Source organism: Psammomys obesus, unplaced genomic scaffold (genome assembly GCF_907164565.1).
Source record: "Psammomys obesus unplaced genomic scaffold, mPsaObe1.curated_primary_1811, whole genome shotgun sequence".
In the NCBI taxonomy this organism is placed as follows: domain Eukaryota; kingdom Metazoa; phylum Chordata; class Mammalia; order Rodentia; family Muridae; genus Psammomys; species Psammomys obesus.
In genome coordinates, this window is record NW_026585504.1 from 32,334,722 (window position 1) to 32,348,624 (window position 13,903).

Consider the following 13,903-nt stretch of genomic DNA (forward strand, 5'->3'; position numbering starts at 1 on the left):
TGAAATGCAATATGAATTCAAACGAACTTTGTAAATGACTCTATGATTTTGATAACAGCCAACCCTGAGCTACTCCTGTTGCCTTAAAAAAAAATCTCACTCCATTTCCTCCTCTCCTTTTTATTAGAGGTTTATTGGCCCCAGATAGGATTAAGGAAAGGCACCTTGAACATGGCTGGCTATGGCTACTTGCACACCAGACCTGATTGTGATGCTCGTCAAAGCCCTAGGGTTGATTCCTGAAAGGCAGAGAATTGACTGTGCACCAGAATTTTGCAAACTTTATCTGAATCGGCACTTTGGGGTACCTGGCAGGTGTCTGAGGCCTCTTCTTAAATATTATGTTTAGGCAACACCCTGCTAGGGCCTTGATAACCTGGGCAGCCCAGACTGCCTAGCTCCAGAGGCTTACCTGACTGGTCTCAAAAAAATCTTGCCTCTTTTGTCCTTAGTGGTTCAGAAGTAAGTATGTGACCTGTGAGAGCTTCTGGGAAAATCTCACACCTCAAAAAAAAAAAAAAAAAAAAAAAAAAAGCTGTGATTTTCTTCTTTCCCCAAATAGTGGCTGCACTTAACTTTGTCACCTAAGGAGGAAGCATTCCCAGTGGCTGCAAAGGAGAAAGCTGTACAGCCTGTGTGCACAGCTCCCCCACTCCAACCCTCACAGCAGCTCTCTGTGTGAGAGACTAGGGCCTATCTGCAGGTGAAGAAACCAAAATAATGTCTAGAACAAAGAACTAATAAATAACTGTACCAGATCTGTATGCTTCCAAACCTGGTCTGTTCTTCATCTCACTGAGCTGACCCTTTGTCCGAAGAGGAGGGAACTACAGCTTGTTCTGTTCTTTATCTCCATCCTTGTCCAGTGCACTCATCCACCCAAAGCTGAACTTCTGTCTCCCACCCAACCTGCCAATCTCAGGCAAGTTCCACTGCTATAGTTTGGATCTTAAGTATTCTCCAAAGGTCCATGTGTTAAATGATGCACCCCCACAATAGCATTCTTGGGAGTCAATGGAGCCTGTAGGAGGTGGGGTGATAGGGGAGGGCCTTAGGTCATTGGAGGTACATCTTAAATGGGGTGGTGAGAACCCTAGCCCCAGTTTGCTCCTGGTCGTGAGATTAGCAGTTTTGCTCTGCTATACATTCCCATCAAAATATGCTGCCTTACCAGGCCCCAGAGCAGCCAGTCATGGACTATAGCCTCCAAAACTGTAAGCCAGAATGGACCTTTTCTCTTTATAAGGTCACTGTCTCAGTTATTTGTTATAGTCATGGGAAGCTAGCACAACATCCTTTGAGGTTCTCCATAATCTCAGAAGTCCTTTCCATTCTCCAAAGCCCACCTCTAGATGAATTCCAGTTCTGTACAGGAAATACATTTGATCTATACCAAGCTCTCAGAAGAACTTAAGAACTCGTCATTTGTGTCCTATGTTTGGGAACTCCCAAGTCTGTATCATTCTTGGAAGTTTTAACTATCAACATTTAACTCTTGTCCTGACTCTTAGTCTTCCAAGTGTCTATTTCTGGACACCATAGGATGCTTCCTTTCTTCCTGGAAATTTCTTCTGCATTCCTTTGTCCCCCTGAGCCAAGCCAACCTCCCTAGTCCCGAGCACACCAGTTTTATATATTCAGTTTTGGCTGTTGTAACCTTCCTGGAATGTGCCCCCTGTCTTCGTGTCTATCCAGTAGCCTGTCAGTTGCTAGCTGGCCTGGGGACTCCAGGAAAAGCCTGTAGTTGTCTCTGTTCCATATCATCTCGGCACCACCCCCATGGTGCCTGGCCCATGAGAGACATCTGTGAACTACCTGAAGAATGACTGAATGGGTGGATGGATTTACTTTAACTGTAAGAACACCTTCGGCACAAATGGATCTCCCAACAAGGTAGTAGATGAGTCGGCAAAGTCTCACCTGATTACCAGTCTCTCTCATTAAAATGGCTAATAGTGCCGGCTTGCCAGGGTCTAGAGTCACCTCTCAGCATATTTCTGAGGGATTCTCTTGATTGGGTTAATTGAAACAGGAAGATGCTCTAAATATGGGCAGCACCATTTCATGGGCTGAAGGCTCATGGACTGTACCATAAGGAGAAAGCTGGCTGAGCACAAAGTATTCATCACTCTGCTTCTCACATTGGAGGCTGTGTGACCAGATACCTGAAGCCCCTGCCACCATGGCTTCCTCTCCATCATGGGCAGTACCCTGAACTGTGAGTCAAAATAAGCCCTTTCTCCCCTAAGTTGTTTTGTCACAACTTGTACAAGATGACAAGACATTTTGTCACAGCACCAAGGTAAGGGACTCATACATTGTAAATATTTTAAGTACTATTTTAATTTTGAGAATTTGCACGTGTGACAGCTGCATTGCCTGCCTTCCTTCCGTACACAGAAACTGGGGCAGGCTTCAGGTAGCAGCCCTTGCTCCTGGATTCTAGACTAGACTTAGCTACAGGCTGTCTGGATTGGGAGCGGAGAGTTCTACAAGATAATTGAAACTCACAGACACCTCAATTACACTGACAGCTCTGACCTTCTTTCTTGATCTGGTGTTAATAAGTTAGGAAAAAAAAAGACACTGACATTTGGCCCCCTCTACCCACCATCAGCTACACCCCAACCAAACAAGAGAATTCTAAAGATGCAGAAAGACTGAGCAAAGCTCAGCATCTGAGTTCCAGCAATAATAATTTGGAAGAATTCCTGTGTTAAGGAAATCCACCTGGAGAAATGGTGTTGCTGGTTTTACAGGCGCTGGAAGCGAACAAACCAGCAGTCAAAGGCAGACTTCCACCTTTTTTTTTTATCTGGGGGTCACTTGGAAGGTTCCAAGCCTCTCAAATCTTGATTCCCTCATTTAAAACCTTCCTTTGGACTGCGGTCAGAAATAAAAAGACACCCCAGACAGAAGTAGTGCCTCTGAGGCGCACACACTGTACACCCTGCTGGAATCTGGCCTGGCACCATCCTCTATTCTCCCCCCCCCCCATAACGGAGAAAACACAGAGAAACACAGTCGGTGAGCTCCGCCTGCACTAGATTTCTCTTCAGGGCTCACTGCTTTCCCACAGACCCTACAACTTGCTCACAGTGCACTTTGCACAGTACTTACTGAGGTCTGAATTCCAGCACCATCCAGGATGCTGAGTCAACACAACTTTGCCCTGACAGTCTCAGCTTTAGCACTGAAGGAAGGTCCTTTGTCCTGAGCAGAGGACATTTGCTCATCTTCGTTCTGCTTGCCCTCAGGCTTCCATCCTGGCTGATTTGACTTCCCTGTACCTTGAGGAAATGAGAAAATCTGAAAGCAAGCTTGGCAACTAGAATGAAAGAAGGGCGGATGTGGGCATCCAGTCGGAAAGATCCCACCCACATTTGCTCTTCTCACCATGAGGCTCACCAGCCCTTCCTTGAGAAGATGCCAAATGCCTGGGCTCAGAGTTACAATTTCCCATTGGGGTGTAGGCAACCTTATCATGAGCATAACTAGAGTATACCTTCTGCTGACACCCTCACCTCAGTCTAACTCCACTAAGCCCCGGCTCTCCTGAGCCAGAACTACTCCAAGAGCAAAGGAGAACTTTGGAGTGAAAGACGGGAGTGTTCTCTCTGGGAAAGGAGGTGCAGCCGAGGGGAAAGAAGATGGATGGGAAAGGGAAAGCTGCTTTTCCTTAATGAGAGCAAGGCTGCCTCTGTCTCAGCAGCACATGAACCTGAGAAGGAATCCCTGTTGCTGGTGGGGACGGAGGTGAGGTGTGTGTCACTGCAGCCCTGACTTTACGGCTGTGCATCCTCTGGAGTCCTCCAGTCACCCTTCAAAACCAGCCACCACATGCTGTACCCCCTGGCTTCTCTCAGAGAAGCATTTGACAGTCTGCTCGGCTTTGGGATTTTGAAATAATTTTCCTACACACTATATCAAAACCTCCCTCATCCAGGTTAAAGAAAACAAAACAACCCCATCTAGGCCTGGGGGGGGGTGCAGATATGTAATTCCAGCAGTTTGGGAGAATGGAATGGAACAGGAGGATTTCAAGTTCAAGGCCTTCCTTGAGTGAGTTTGAGGCCAACCAGGCAATTTGGTGAGACTTCATCTTAAAATAGAAAAGATGAATCAAAGCGGGCTGTGATTCAACTCAGTAGTAAAGTGCTGTGCCCGGGGCACTAGGCTCAATCTCCGGTAAATCAGGCCTAGAGAGCTAAAAGTATTTGTAGTGACAGTTCTGGAATTTGGGGTCCTTTTAAAAACACATATAAGAATGTTTTCATTTTAATCCCAGGTGAGGGGATTTGGAGCTGCTTCAGACGGTCTGAAGCACCTGACTGTGATTTGCCTCGTGCTCTAAGCAGAGCTGTGGTTTTACCAGCTGCGGATAGTTTTCTGCGATTGTGTGACATTCGGAATTCTGGGAACTTTCAGAGGGTGTATAAATGCTAGAGCATTTAAATAAATGTTCAGGTGGGTTGGTGGTGTTTTGTTAGTAGTCATGCTGAAAAAAAGAAACAAGAAAGTAGACTCAAGGAACTCTCTCTCTCCTTTCTCTCCTATCGTGTGATAGGAGATGAAACCAGTGGGAGAATAAATGGTGGGAAAAGAGGAACCTACAAAGTGGCAAAGACAAGCTACAGGTATTTTCATAGCATCACACAGGTATTGTAAAAAAACGAAAACAAAAACAAAAAACAAGGTGTGGGTAACTAAGACAACTGTCTTCAAAGCCTATCACAAAGCCCTACGGAAGAAATGATTCCAATCATAATGGCCAAGGTGCATGCACAATTTACTTGTAATTATAACATGACTGCTGTAAAACATGAAAGCAAACATTGAAAAGAAAGGAAGCCACTCGTGCTTAAATTCCAATAGATCATATTGTACCTTTAGGGGAGTGGGTTTGCTGGAGACCGGAGCCAAGCACCTCCTGGAAGCAAGAAGACAACATAAATAAGTGAGGCTAAGGACATGGCTCTGTAGGGAAAGTGCTTTCCTTGCAAGCCTGAGGACCCGAGTTCAGTCCTCAGGTCTGTATAAAAAGTGTCAGGTGTAGTGGTACATATCTGTAATCCTATCAACCAGGAGGCAGAGATGGGAAGAAACCTGAGGTTTACTGGCCAAGACTGACTAGCCATCACGGAGCTTGGGGTTCTAAGGTGGACTACTCCTGAGGAACAACAGTGAGGTTATCATTTTACCTCCACACTCATAGACACATGAACACATGCACCCAAGAACACACACAAACACACAGGGGTGCACACAAATAAAAGCATAAACCAGTAGAGTGGACCAGGTACAGAAGAGCCTACATCCAGACAGGACAAGAAATGGCAGCTGATCCTCAGCCTTAGTACTGGGACAATACTGGTGTGGTCTTATTGGTCCTCTTCCCAGGGGTCCAGGCCGAGGGCATAGAGTCATCACACTGACACCGGGAGTAGGAGAGCAAGAGGATGCAGGCTTATTTATTCCTGGAAGAGAGAACACATTATATAGCTTTGAGCGACCAATCAGGTTTCTCCACACCATCTCTGAACCTGCCATTGGTTGTTAGTGACCAGGCGAGCTCCCCAATGTCAGGCCACTCAGCTCCGCCCTACTACTTCCCAAGTCACTTCAGTGAAAGTCGGCCCAGGCTGTGAGCCCTAATGGTCCCTCACGGGGGAATGCCCACAGGGACTGTGGCAAAAGTGCGAACAAATCTCCCATCTAACCGGAGCAGCTGTCACTCAATTTCAGACAAAAGCTACAAGATTTCTGATAGCTAGGGTTTTGTGTGTAAACATACCAGCTGGGGAGGTTAGTCTCTGCCTTAAGGTTTCAAGGGTGTCAAAGCAGTCTGTAGCATACCAAAGGCCACGACTAGAGTGAAAGAGTGTGGTCTTTGCAGCTGGGTGGTCTTGACACTGAACGCTATTTCTACCTTTAAGAAGGCATGGAGAATCTCTGAACTTCATTTAGACCAGGAAGATGAAAATTACGGGTTTTCTGGCAGGTTTGTGATGATGTATGCGAAGCATTTAACGCGGAGTCTAGCACACAGCAGACACTCAGTAAATGGTACTGAGCCTACCTCAAAGTCACCCCCAACTGCCCCTCTGAAAATGATTCCTCATCCAGCATTTGACTTTCAGTCCTGCATTCACAGAGTTCTACAGCCCAGAAGCATTTCGTCCACACCCTGATTCCATTGCTCTGAGGCCTCAGGCCCACAAAGTCACCTTCTACTTCCACAGCCAACAGGTGACCGTCTGTGCTTCTGACTAGGTGGTTCTAACTGAAGAGTCCATGAGTCCCTTCCTAGTTTGCCTGTGTGTAAGAACAGTCGCCAGAACCCAGAAGAGCAGGGATATTAAACCACTAGTTTATCACGGAAAGGCAAAGCCCAGGGGCAGCCTGCTCCAGTTCAGATCTGGATGTTCCCAAAAGGCCCAAATGTTGAAGTCTTGATCCCCAGCCCTGGCACTAACAGGAGAATCCTTCAAAGATGGGGACCAGTTAGAAGTTTCCTAGTCATATGGGGCAAGCCCTAGAAAGAAACACTGGGACCTGGACCTCCCTCCTTTTGCCTCCAGCTGCCACCAGGGAAGTAGCTTCCTTCACTGAGCCTGCCCCACCATGATGCATGGCTTTACCATGTGTGCCAAAGTTTAGGCTAAGTAACCATAAGCTGAAACTGAGAAATGAACCTTCTCGAGCTCTCTACGAGATTTAGTTTCAATGATAGAAAAGCAGCACAGAGGCCAGGCATAATGGCTCACACTTTTAATCTCAGCACTGGGGAGGCAGAGGCAGGCAGATCTCTGTGAGTGTGAGGCCAGCCTGGTCTACAGAGTGAGTTTCAGGTCAGCCAGGGCTATGAAGAGAGGCCATGTTTCAAAACAAAAACAAAAAAAAAAATTAATACATAACAAACAAAGCAAAAAAAAAAGATTAAAAAAATTGCACATAGTCAGGTGGAAGAGATGAATATGCTGGGGTGTGGCTCAGTTCCAACCCCCAGCATCGCATCAACCACATGGGGGTACACACCTGTAACCTCAGGAGGTGGAAGCAGAAGGATCAGGACTCAAGGTTATCTTTAGCTACTTAGTGAGTTCAGAGATGGCCGTTCAGAAAAGAAGAGACAGACAGACCACAGACAGACAGAGGAAAGAAGAAAAAGAAAGAGGAGGAGGAGGAAGAAGAGAAGGAGAAGACAAGGCAAGAAAAGAGGCAGGGAAAAAGAGCAGAAGAGATAGAGGAAAATTTCCCTCTGTCCCCAGAAGATCCGGTGGCTTAAAAATGACAAGAGCATATCCACTGGAGAAAAAGCAGGTGTGTATTGTTTCATTGGAGGCCATCACCTCTTCGGTAGATGCCATTTTTCTGTAGGAGAAGAAGTTGGGGAACATCAACACTAGCAAATGATTCTGAAGGGAGGAGCTGAATTGGGTTAGAGAACACATAATGACCTCAGACTACATTTAGCCCATCAAGCAGACAACAGCTCGCACATTATTCTTCATGGGGCTGAGACAGAGGGCAGCCCTCTGGCAGACATTTGCCCAGGTGTGTTGACAGACCAGGTCTCTTTTTCGACAGCTAATGACATTCCAGTAAGAAGGCTGAAGGCCACGAAGTTCTTGTGTTGGGGGAATCCAGACAGGATGAGAGGTGTTTGAGGAAGGCTTCTCCCAGGGCTGGGGTGGGGATCAGAGAAGGGGTAGGAATCTGGATTCACACTTCTTCAAAAGACTTTTCATTTCTGTCTTATAAAATTGTTCAACATAGCAAAAAGGAAAAAAAAATTACCTTGTTTTAGGAGTATCATTCTTTGAACTCCCAAAGAAACACGTGACAGCGTTTGGGGGTGGCACAGGGCTGGCACGGAGCTTCTGAGGCCTTTCCAGGAATGCACCCCTCCTGGCTGCTACTTGTGGTCACTTCCATGGATGTTTGGTTTTCCGAGGCTTCCGTTCAAGGGTCTAACTAAATCCTGGGCCTGTGCTAATGAGGTTCATCCCCTTCCTCTCTCCTCTCGCCAAGGGGAAGGTTAAAAGGCAAACCTCTGGTCAAGTGTCATCTCCCTGGCAGCCAGCCTTCTTCCCGAGGGGTTTTCCACAACTCACCTTCAAGGGTAAAGTTGGAAAGGTTTATTATTCTCATCTTTATCCCCTCTGATAACTTCAGAAACTCCAAAAGTGTTTGGGAGTTCTATTCTAAGGACAGGAGCAATAACCAGAGCTGTTTCGTAGTGTATATCATAACAGCGCACCCCTTCTCCCCCACCTAACACTCTGGAGTCTGAACTCCGTGGACTACGTCAGCCAGCAGGCCCCTTTCCCTTCTGGGTTCCAGTGAACTAAGCGAAAGGGAGGCACCAAATGCTGACATAAAGGTGGCAGGAAAGAGATGGGAATGTTTGGTTCTTCAGCTCTCCCTAAGTGTGACGGAGCTCTGTTCATGCCACAGTGCCAAGCCCAGGCAGGGCTAGAGCTCTATCCCTCCCTCCTTTTCTCCTTTTCTCTCTCCACCGTTCCTTCCTTCTGTTTGCTTGCTTTTGTTCTTTTGGGTTTGGGAGGGGCAGGATCTTGTGTGCACAGCTGTTTTTAAAGGGATCCACTCTCCCTTTTACTCTTTCAGCCAGGGACAAAAACAGTTCCCCAGATTACCAGCCCCAAAGGATGTTCTTGTCCCCTTTGGTTTCCCTTAATCTGCCATGCCTTTGTAAACAGCCCTTTATTAAGGTTTTCTCAATTGCTCTCGTTGTTGTTTCCTGTGGGACCGTGACCTGACACACATATAGCATATGGTTTTTACCTCGCAGCCTTGGGTATAGAAACCGCTAGAGCAGTGTAATTGGAATTCGTCTGAGATCATCAGCATCTCTGCCTCACCCTCCAGCTGCTCGAAAATCTGGTTATCCAAGATACTTTGAGCCCCGTCCACTGAGGTCCGAGCACACTGATGGGAAATGTGTCTGTTCAGCCACAAGGAGTTAACATGCACCTGTGGCCCATCACGTTCTGAACAAGGTTCTGGAGACCCAGCTGAGGTCAAGAGAGCAATGTTTGGCTTTGCAGATGCCGCTGTCCTTTCTCACCTTTTGCCACAGCCATGGTCAACCCCACTGAGGCCAATGGCCAGCCTTTGGGCCGCGTCTCCTTCAAGCTGTTTGCAGATAAAGTTCCAAAGACAGCAGAAAACTTTCATGCTCTGAGCACTGGAGAGAAAAGATTTGGAAATAATGGTTCCTCCTTTCACAGAACTATTCCAGGATTCATGTGCCAGGATGGTGACTTCACATGCCATAATGGCACTGGTGGCAGGTCCATCTGCGGGGAGAAATTTGAGGATGAGAACCTCATCCTGAAGCATACAGGTCCTGGCATCTTGTCCACAGCAGATGCTGGACCAAACACAAAAGGTTCCCAGTTTTTTATCTGCACTGCCAAGACTGAATGGCAAGCATGTGGTCTTTGGGAAGGTGAAAGAAGGCATGGACATGGTGGAAGCCATGGAGCATTTTGGGGCCAGGAATGGCAAGACCAGCAAGAAGATCACAATTTCTGGCTGTGGACAACTCTAATTCTTTTGACTTGTGGGCATCTTACCCACCAGACCATTCCTTCTGTAGCTCAGAAGGGTACCCGCATCCTATTTGCTCGAATTACCCCGTGATCTCTGCTCTCACTGAAGTTCTTCAGGTTCCATATTTTTCTCATTCCCCTCCAAGTCTATTTGGATTGCAGAGTTAAGTTTATGATTATGAATAAAAAGTAAATTAAAAAAAGAGAGAGCAGTACTTGTGCATTTATAGGTTTATGGCCCCTAGGATTTTGTTCAGGGATATTCTAGACAGATAACATCTTCGTAAGCCCTCACCAAACCAGCTGACTGGCCAGTGCTGTTGTGGCTATAAGGGTCCAGGGCTGTTTATGTGGGATTGCAGAAATTGATATATTGTTTGTTTGTTTGTTTGTTTGTTTGTTTGCAGCCAGCAGTGTGGGTGAACCCCAAGTCCAATCCGTTTGACACCTTGAAGTCAAGTGGCCACTGTGTGCAGCTCTGGGAGACTCAAGCTTAAGCCTTCTGTTCAGGCCTTTGTAGGAAGCCATCACTTTCCTTTTGTATTGAGAGCCATCTGTTGGATTTTAAGCCTTCAGTCTCTTTTGCCCTCGCCTTTGCTTGTTTACAACAAAGAGGTGTCGCTTGAAGACCATCATGCAATTGTGAGCCCAGCTGATACTTTTAAGTGTGGTGGAGAAAAGACACAAGGGGAAAAAAAAACAACCTTGGGTCTTTGATATCACTTAGTGCTACATCAGCCACGGGCTGGGCAATTCTTGATTTGTATGACTAGCCTCCCTTTGTTTAAGCTATTGCCAGTTGTCTGTTAGATACATCCAACAGAATTCATATCTGGAGAAGTCATTCCAGATTGATTCTATTCATTCACTTATAACCGAGACACAGAAGGAGAAAGACTTTGCCCCAGGCACATAGGCCCACATGGGTTCCCATCTCCTAGGTCGCTGTAGCACAGGCCTTTAATCTACACCGTGCAGGTATTTGCAAACTCCGTGTGTATTTCAGCCGTTTGTTCGTCTGCAGGCCTTTTGAATGCAGAAGTCATGTGAGTCATGCTTGAACCCCTAAAAGAAAGCAGCCTATTCCAGTGCCCATGTGACTGTCTTGGTTAACTCTGCACTGGGAGGATTCAGGCCGGGGCGGGGGGGGGGGAGCATTGTGTGTACACATGAAGGCATCTATGGGAAAAAGGCAGTTTTCTGCCTCTTTCCTATCCCATACCCTGACATTTGTGGATCATAGTAATTCTATCTCTGAAGGTACACTCTGTAACGGTCACAAAATCATAAGGCAGAGGATTTAGCTCAGTCCCTACCCCAAACAGTTCCCTCTTGTCTCTCCATCCTATTCCTCCACACACACCCACACACACCTGAGATGCTACTGTTACCGTCAGTGATTCACTGCCTCAGAAGGTAATTACTTTCTTCCTGAGAATGCTGAGAGAAATGAAAGCCAGAGAAAGGGAGTCTCTGAGACTCTAAAAATAGATTTATTAGCATTATCGATGACTTTAGTGGAATGAATGTTTATGCATTCCCGAATTCATATTACCAGCTAGCCTCCCAACGTAGAATGGGGTTGTGGGACCTTTGGTGAGTGGAGTTTTTATAGAAGGGACCTTGCAGAGCTCCCTCGGCCCTTCACTATGTGAAGAGACAGCAAAACTGTGACCCTGTGTCATCAGGAAGTGAGTGATCACCAGACAGGGACTCCAGCCTAGTGGCAGCTGCTGGAATCGCAGGCAAGAAAAGGCAGTATAAAGCAAAGGGAACTAGCATCTTCTCATCCAGTAATTATTTTACTGAACTCAACACACGGCTGTCTCTCCATTGGGAACAGCAGCCCCAGCACTCACAGAGCAGGATGCTGGGTCACAATCCCCAAGGGTGTTTCTGGCACCTCTGTTCAGTCCTGTTGATGCGCTGGAAGGACAGCCTCTGAATCTTCACAGCAAACATGCAAGGAGGCCTGTCCCTTTATTGACAGAAAAACCAATGTGCTTGGAGATGAGAAGTGCTCAGAACCAAAAAAAAAAGGTGGGCAGAGGCAGAACTGGAGCCCCGGGTCAGGCCTCCTCCAAATCCTGTGATCTTCCTAAAGCTAACTAAAAGGTAGTCAGCCTTACAAACTCAACTCACTCCCTACCTCATCCAATTCCCCAGTTCTCTGGAATGTGAATTCCCATCTCATCCATCAACTCATCTCCCTACAGGTGCAAGGAACAGTGCTTTCTTTACCAGGCAGCTCTCAGAAATGCTGAGCCAAGGATGATAACGTCATAATTCACGGGGAATGGGAAGCAGCTCTGGGGTGGGGGTAGGGGTCTCTCTACTTTCCTTTTCGCTATTGAATAAAATGTAATTGGAAGAGCTGGTAAAGGGCCTTCTTTTGGTGAGCAGAGCCAATCGATACCTGCCACTTTAAATTCTCCTTCCTGCCTTTCCCCCAAACAGGCAGACTGGAGAAAATGCAAGTGTTTGAGGTCTGAGATTACCAGACTAGAATTTCTTAATAGACTGATTTTATTTTCCTATAGTATTTCTGAAAGCCGGTCTGCCTGGGGCAGGAGCTGCTTCCCCAGACAGAGAAGGAGTCCTCCAGGACTTCCTGGCTGCCTGTCCTTGGGTCACCGGAAGTAACTGCTGCTCTGACAGGCCTCAGGGTCCACCCTTCATGGCTGTCATCAGTATTGATCAGTCACAAGGGCAGATTTTGTAGCAGGAGTTGACACTCTAGGACACACACCCCCTTTTGCAAAACCTGGAAGCTTTGACTCCTCAAATCCTGGATATGCAGCTTTTTCTGCCTTACTGGGGTGTGGGCAGCTGGGATTTCATCTCGTGTCTTCGCAGCGCCCCGGTTTCTGCCATAGCTCACCATAATCAGCAATTGTCAGAGTCCTTCTGTGAACCACACACCCTCCATCCATCCTCTTGGCTCTTTCTATTCCGTATTAAAACCTCCCTGGCCTCTTCTCCATACATTACAGGGATGAGAAAAATCTCTCCACTGGCCTCTTTGCCACTCCTCTGGTTTTGCCTCTCCAATGTTCCCCCTCAGAAAGCCAGAGTCCAGACTGAGAGGAATTTCTCCCATCCTCTATCCTCTGATGGATGGCTGTCAGTCAGACTCCTCTACTTGTTTCTCTTAGAATGGAACAAATTGCCTTCAGCCAGGAAGGGTGAATGATCAGAACTCAGAGAACTGTGACAATTCAGCCATAAATCCATGCTGTTTAGTGCCCTTGTAGTGAGATCCAGGAAGGATGGGCCCATCCAGTGGCCTTGGCCACAGGTCTATAGTATGACCTCAGAGGCACACTGGACTTGCAAGCTCCCTCATTTGTCAGCCAGAGAGAGCAGTGCCTTCTGCCTCAGAGGTGTGTAATGAGGATCAGATTAAATACTGGAGTGGGGGACATGTTCCAAAAGGTCAAGAGTCCTGCAGCATGAATCACCGAGCCCACGAGGTTTCACTTGCTAATTTCTTAACCACCTGGCTTCCTCTTTCAGATCTGCCCCATCCAGCTATCAGAAACCCCCTCTTGATATCTTTGCTTTAACTCTTTCCTCACCTCTAGACACTAATGCCCACCAATATCTCCAAGCCCACTATTCTACAAAATGTGTCCTTTTATCAAAACTCTAACCACTCTTTTTTGCCAAGACAAAAGCAAAAATCTTCCTGGGGGCCAGGGACAGAACTCTAATAATGACCCAGGAGTGCAACCTGTTCCCCTTGGAGTATGGGATTTATTCTCAGGCGGAGACGCCAACCACAATCACACGGCCTGTGGTGAAACGCAGACTGTGGAGTGGGGCAGGGGTTAATAGAAAGCTATGGAGTCTTATCCAGGGACTACCAAAAGAATTAGGAAATTAGAAGCATGGGAACAGCTTGTGGTTGTAGCAACAGCCACAACCACAAAGGATGACTTGGAGTAACAACATAAAAGAGTTTGGGAAAGGATTTCCCTACAATATCCAGATACAAGCCTGATCTGGCAGCCACCAAGATCGAAGAGTGTGAGACCCTCAGGAGAAGTTGATGGAGCCCACCTGGACTTCAGAACTATTGAATGAGATAAATGGATACAGTAAGCTGCTAAATCTGTGGTAATTTGTTACACCACGATAGAAAAGTAAGCAACAGATATTACACAGTCTCAAGTATTTTTATTCACCCGCTTCTCTGACCCACTTCTGAAACACAGTCTTTGGAATGATTTGAAAATTCAAATCCAGATACAACTACTTACTGGCAAATTACCCAACATCTGTTTTTCTATCACCTCATCTACATATCTAGGATGATTCTAGAA

General features: G+C 46.7%; 1 pseudogene; it reads left to right on the forward strand.

Moving 5' to 3' along the window:
* Positions 1–9,105: 9,105 nt before the first annotated feature.
* On the forward strand, positions 9,106–9,577 carry LOC129673166 (peptidyl-prolyl cis-trans isomerase A-like; annotated as a pseudogene).
* The last annotated feature ends 4,326 nt before the right edge of the window (positions 9,578–13,903 follow it).